We start from the raw sequence: 7,082 nt of genomic DNA, 5'->3' as shown, positions 1-7,082 counted from the left end.
GTTAATGAAGTCAGCTTTAGAAAGATGACTTTCAAAATTAGCTATTCTCAAACTTTACCATAGCAAAGATCACCAAGATATGCTTGTGGAAGCTCAGGCAATGGTTTATCCCCAAGTACTTCCAGGTTTATAGCATCAAGCCAAATCTCCTTCCTTTGTTTTCCTGAGAAAGTAGCTGGAAGTTTTCCTGAGAAGCAGCTGGAAGAAGAAATCCCCGAGACTGCAGCAATGTACAACTTTCAGATGCTACCTAATAGGAAATTCAGTTCTATAGGGTCAACTTTTGACACAAGGCTTTGATAGTTATTAGAAGTCTTTCTTGATGTACCCCAAAGTCCTGATTTGGTTGAAGCACCCCTTCAGTTTATACAAGAACCCTGTGAAGTATCAGCATGAAAATTTAACTGTATACTCAAATGTAGTTTGCACAATTTTTTTTCGAATGGCTAAATAAACTGAGAGTTTTTATAGACACATTTATATGCATGGTAGGCTAGATTTCACAAGAGTGCTCTAGAGCTATAAAATTTTATATATTATTTGGATTCAGAGTCTTTGAAAAACCCTCATAAGTTTTCTCAGACTTGTGCGTCTCCAATTAGCCACCACCTTGGAACAGCTAAGGATCAATGCTTGAATCCTTAGTATGAATATGCCATGAACTAACATCCAAATGACCTTTGGAGATATTTTTTAGAAGTTAATTTTATTTTCTTGCAGACACTTAGAGCAGATCATTTCTCATCATTTAAATTCATTTATCTAGAAGTTGAATAGCTTCCCTTTTCTTTGTTTCTTCTGTTTCTGTACTATAATGGGAGACATATGGAAAATTCGTGCCCAAATAGATTTGTCGAGGCTCAGGAATGCATATTGTACATTCTGTTTTAAAAAGGTTCTGTGAACTCATGGATATTTTAAGCAGGACCAACCCTTATTATGAAGCAATGTAAGTGGTTGCTGTGGTGGCAGACTCCAGGAAAGGGCTCTCTATGGCTGCCTCCAACCTCAGTCTCTTTGTGTCTTAAAAAGAAACCAGTCCAAAGCAGTAGAGAAAGGTGGGGGAGTATGTCCTTTTGACTTTTCATCTTTTTGACAAAATATCAAAGGCCAGCACAGACGTTATGCAGAGAAACTTCCTGATGTTGGTGTTTGTTGGCGTCAATAAAATTAAAATCTACTGTAGATAGGTTCAGAAGTATATTTTAGGTAAAAGGCACACCCTCCTAATTTTACAGATTAAAATGGGAACAAGCATAGAGCTCCCCAATTCTTGGACTAAGGAATACTACCCAAGCACCACTACCTGCATTGCAGGAGGCTTTAATCTTGTCTACATGGGGTGACAGCTTTAAGGCGGTTATGCACTAGAAAACTTTCTGCTGTTATGGCTAAAGAACAAAACAAACCTGAAACATATATGGTGCAATCTGTTGTGAGGGGGAGGAAGGTAAAGGAGATTGTGACTGCTCTGAGATTCAGAGTATAGGGCAGGGTATAAATCCAATACCTTCAACAAAATTTCTTCTAGTGTAAGTTTACTTGGCTTCATCAGATGCATAAAAAGAAGATGATGCACTGAAAAAGATCAGTTTATGCATCTGATGAAGTCAGGCTCATGAAAGATTATATTGAAATAAACTTCACCAAATTTAAGTTGCCACTGAGCTTCTGTTTCATTTTACTATGGTGTAGGTTTACCATCTACCTGCTTACGATGGGAGGATTCCTGCTCCTGGGTCCACCCTCTCACCCTTGCTCCCAGGCTGGCAGGAGAAGGGTTCAGGGGTGGACATGACATTGTGAAACATGTGATGTCACATCCACCTGAAAACCCAAATGCGAAGTAAGCACATTGGATGATGCTCTGGCCATCCCTCAAAGCTTCGTGGTACTTACTATGGTGGGCCACAGTGTTGCTCAATGTGCTTATGTCACATCCAGGTTTGAAGGCAGAGGTGATGTCACATATGCAACATCATATCTGCCCATTGCCCTGCTCCTAAAACTCCTGGGGGGCACCACATGGCTGCCTTGCATCCCTACTATTACGTATGTGGATATGTATACATATTTTTAAGATGCATGGATCATCCCACTGTTTATGATTCCTGAATGCCTTTTTGGCCATATTCTACGGCCACACAGCAGTGGGACTGAAATCTGTTCTTGTATTTAGGCCTTAGCGCATCTGTTTGATGTCTGACTCTGAGGGCAGATGTTCTGGTAGCTGGAATACATAAGTATGTTCCCTCTGTTGAACTCATCTGTAAACAAGGATACTATGTCTGTCATGACTTTCTTGCTGTCGGGCTTTCTAATATGAGTCAGGATAAACACTAAATGGTCGGGCATGCTTTCTCCCCACAGAGATTATCTTTGTTTTGAAGTAAAGGTATTTGTAAAGCAGCCCATAGCTGCATGTTTTCCAAACATGTGTACTTTAAAATTGGTGTCCCTTATGTATTTATAATGAACATCTATTACAAACACGTTGTTCGTCTCTGTCCTTCCCTCGTCCCCCCATCCAGTTCCCCCTTTTCATTATTTGATAGATCTTTCTGCTCATGTTCCATGTAACAGACAAACTCTTGACCCTGCTTGTAGTTTTATTTTTTTTTAAGTGAAGCCAATGAACTTGTTTTTAGCCCCTAAAGATATTTTTAGAACAGTGATCTCAGTTTGTTCTAGTTTTAAAATTAGTCAACAGGAACAATAAAAATAAAAAACCCTCCCAAGATTGATTTCACTTAATCATTCTGCCTGATAGTTTGTGTCCTGCTCTTCCTCTGAGGAACTGAGGGTAGCTTACACGACTCCTCTTTCCCCCAATTTTATGTTCACAGCACCCCTGTGAAGCAGGTTTGGCTGAGAAAGAATGACTAGTGGAAGGTCTACCGAAGATCTGAGTAGGAATGTGAACCCAGATCTTCTTAGCCCTAATTCAAAACAAGCAAAAATTATTCTACATCTTCAGCATAATCCGAAAGTGTACTACTGAGGCTGTGCCACTTCTTTCTGTGAAGTTTGGGTGAGTGGGTATTACTAGTTTTAAATCTTACATTGTGGAGTATAAAGCTTCCTATATTTACAAAGCCAGCATGTTATGGAGGACAAGAGAAGTCTGTGTTAGAATTTATCTCCCCAATATGCCCATAGTCTACCAGTACTCAGGGGTGGAATTCTAGCAGGAGCTCCTTTGCATATTAGGTCACACACCCCTGATGTAGCCAATCCTCCAAGAGCTTACAAAAAAGGATTGGCTGCATCAGGGGTGTGTGGCCTAATATGCAGAGGAGCTCCTGCTGGAATTCCACCCTGCCAGTACTTAAAAAGTTGAAAGTCCCAGTGGCTTCTGGGGAGCAGAAGGGAATGCTTAGGGGAGAAGGCAGAGGACCATAGCAGGGGAGGGAGTACAGACCAAAAGCAAATTGCCTCCTTAGTTGAAGAAGAAAAAAACCCCTAAGTGGATAGGAATTATGAAGATGACTTGAATCTGAATAGAGCAGATCCAGATAAATCTGCAATAGTACCAGGCACCTACTTGATTATACCAAGTCTTGATTAATTATTAATTAATAAATGGAAAAAGTGTGCTTAACACTGTAATCGTGTGTGTATTTACTCAGGAGTAAGCACCGCAGAACTTGTGTCTGAGTGAACTCTGACAGGCTTGGGCTGTGTCTTTAAATTCCGTCAGTGTCATGTGACAAAAAACCAAACTTTGATTGCATGACAAAACAATGTTTTCTATTAGTGCAGTATTTTCTGTTCCTTTGAGTCACTACTTGGGCATGCTGTTAAATATTTTTATTTCAAACAGTGCTTTGGATTTGGCTTGCCTTCCCTTTCATCCTCTTCAATTGTAACTCCCTGTGCTGAGGCAGGGAATGGGTGGCATAGAAAAATAAAACATGGCTAAAGATTTTTAATGTTTGATCCTGAGATTTCAAATTAGATCTGGTCATACTTTCACACATAGTAAAAGGTACATAAGAGCTGCTGTGTTGATGCACCTCCCTGGCGAACCAGCAAAGTTCATTAGAGCAGGCAGAAGAACTGACAACCAATGTTTTAAATAAAGCATAGTAATACCAAGAGAGTATGATCAGGACATGACAGAGAATGCTATGGCCGATGAAAGGACAATCTCTCCGCATATTTCCTCATGCATTGCTGATAGTCTTCAGGTTGCCACCTCTTTGGTTGTTTCCGTTGTTTCCAGGGCTTTTCTGGAGCAGGAACGCACAGGAACGCAGTTCCAGCTGACTTGGCACAAGAAGGCGTGGTGTAATATGCAAATAAGTTCCTGATGGGCTTTTCCTGCAAAAGCCATGTGTGAAACAATAATGATGTCATGGGGTGTGGCCTAATATGCAAATGAGTTCCTGCTGGGATTTTTCTACAAAAAAGTTCTGGTTGTTCCTGTGTGTTCACAGTGGCAGGTAGGGTTATTAACTCTGTGTTGAGAAATTCCTGGAGATTTTGGGGTGGAGCCTGGGGGGGCAGTGTTTGGGAAAGGGAGGGTCAGTGGCAGTATAATACCGAAGTCCATGGGGAGATCTCAATCCCACCTGGAGATTGTCAGCCTTAGTAGCAAGCTTTGAATCTACAGAGCCTGTGCTTTTTTTATAGCAGATCTCACCCTGCTGAGTAGGTCCCCTGAGGAAGTGAGGGGGGCACGTTTAGAATTTTTTTGCAGGACACTGAAAGGCCATTTTATTAGCTAGGGCTTTTAATGGGCTGAAGGCTGCTGTCATTTGTTTTAGGCAAAGGGTTAATTGGGGGTTTCTTGAATTTTGCATGTTTCACTACCAGGACTCCGAGGGAAAGGCAGATGTGACTGTCACCCTGCAGCCTCAAACCAGTTACCTGGCCCCTTGAGGATCCTCTTTAGCAAAGTCAATTACAGCTTTTCTAAAGATCTAACACTTCTCTTAAGAACACAAAATTCATCTCAAGAATCTGTCAGGGGGAACATTTCCTTTTGAACAGGTTTGAACTGGTCACATAAGAACATAAGAGAAGCCATGTTGGATCAGGCCAATGGCCCATCCAGTCCACACTCTGTGTCACACAGTGGCCCAAATATATATATATATATATATATATATATATATATACACACACACACACACACGCCCACATATATATATACACACTGTGGCTAATAGCCACTGATGGACCTCTGCTCCATATTTTTATCTAACCCCCTCTTGAAGCTGGCTATGCTTGTAGCTGCCACCACCTCCTGTGGCAGTGAATTCCACATGTTAATCACCCTTTGGGTGAAGAAGTACTTCCTTTTATCTGTTTTAACCTGACTGCTCAGCAATTTCATCGAATGCCCACGAGTTCTTGTATTGTGAGAAAGGGAGAAAAGGACTTCTTTCTCTACTTTCTCCATCCCATGCATAATCTTGCAAACCTCTATCATGTCACCCCGCAGTCGACATTTCTCCAAGCTAAAGAGCCGCAAGCATTTCAACCTTTCTTCATAGGAAAAGTGTTCCAACCCTTTAATCATCTAGTTGCCCTTTTCTGGACTTTTTCCAACGCTATAATATCCTTTTTGAGGTGCGGTGACCAGAATTGTACACAGTATTCCAAATGAGACCGCACCATCAATTTATACAGGGGCATTATGATACTGGCTGATTTGTTTTCAATTCCCTTCCTAATAATTCCCAGCATGGCGTTGGCCTTTTTCATTGCAATCACACACTGTCTTGACATTTTCAGTGAGTTATCTACCACGACCCCAAGAGCTCTCTCTTGGTCAGTCTCTGCCAGTTCACACCCCATCAACTTGTATTTGTAGCTGGGATTCTTGGCCCCAACGTGCATTACTTTGCACTTGGCCACATTGAACCTCATCTGCCACGTTGATGCCCACTCACCTAGCCTCAACAGATCCCTTTTGTCAGCGAAGGTTCATTGAAGTTTCCAAATGAGCAGACTTGTTATTTGAAACAAAGTTGCATTTATTGTATTCTCCAAAGTTACTTCAGCATGAAAGACATTGGAACTGATGGCAAGCAGTTCGAGTCATTGGTATTTAACATTATACATCAAAGCAATGGTAACTAACCCCCAATTCCCAAAACAAAGGCTGCTTTTGCATGTGAGACTTTTCATATGGCTCCCCTTATCTTCTACAGTTGGTGGTTACATTTCCCATCTGCAATTTTCTTGCTGCTTCTAGGAAGGAGGTGAGAATGCCTGGCAGATTCTCTACTTCAAAGACTGCCTAACAACCTTTGATATTCTTGGGAAGCTACTCCTTGGCTATTCCCTACTTGGTCCCCCCTCCACTATTTTACTGTCACTGGTTAGGGAGCATCTATATTTATTAATCAATTTGGTTAGTAACCAGCATACAGAAATCAGCATTCAGAAATAGTATCAATGAACAGAGTCTGACAAGGAGCACCTCACAATCCTCTCTGGTTCTCACCACCCTGAACAATTTAGTGTTATCTGCAAACCTGGCCACTTCACTGCTTACTCCCAACTCCAAATCATTTATGAACAAGTTAAAGAGAATGGGACCCAGTATTGAGCCCTGCGGCACCCCACTGCTTACCATCCTCCACTGCGAAGACTGCCCATTTATACTCACTCTCTGCTTCCTATTAATTAGCCAGTTTTTGATCTACAAGAGGACCTGTCCTTTTACTCCATGACTCTTGAGCTTACTAAGGAGCCTTTGATGAGGAACTTTATCAAAAGCTTTCTGGAAGTCAAGGTAAACAACATCTGTTGGGTCTCCTTTGTCCACATGTTTGTTCACCCCCTCAAAGAAATGTAACAGGTTAGTGAGGCAAGATCTTCCCTTACAGAACCCATGCTGAGTCTTCCTCAATAACTTGTGTTCATCAATGTGCCTACTCAGTCTGTCCTTGATAATGGTTTCTACCAACTTTCCCGGTATTGAAGTCAGACTGACTGGCCTGTAGTTTCCCGGATCTCCTCTGGAACCCTTTTTAAAGATGGGGGTGACATTTGCTACCTTCCAGTCCTCAGGAACGGAGGCAGATTTCAATGAAAGATTACATATTTTTGTCAGGAGATCCACAAGT

General features: G+C 41.6%; 1 protein-coding gene across 1 annotated transcript in view; it reads left to right on the top strand.

Annotated features, from left to right (window-relative positions):
* Window positions 1-2,846: 2,846 nt before the first annotated feature.
* Window positions 2,847-7,082, top strand: part of PRKG1 (protein kinase cGMP-dependent 1) — a 1,148,292-nt gene continuing 1,144,056 nt past the window's right edge. The window contains exon 1 of the mRNA XM_060241248.1: window positions 2,847-3,031. The gene's annotated coding sequence lies outside the window, so the exon portion shown is untranslated. The remainder of the gene's footprint in view (window positions 3,032-7,082) is intronic.

Source organism: Heteronotia binoei, chromosome 6 (assembly GCF_032191835.1).
Source record: "Heteronotia binoei isolate CCM8104 ecotype False Entrance Well chromosome 6, APGP_CSIRO_Hbin_v1, whole genome shotgun sequence".
Classification (NCBI taxonomy): domain Eukaryota; kingdom Metazoa; phylum Chordata; class Lepidosauria; order Squamata; family Gekkonidae; genus Heteronotia; species Heteronotia binoei.
The sequence above is the reverse complement of the archived record's forward strand: the minus strand, read 5'-3'. Positions and strand labels throughout refer to the sequence as shown.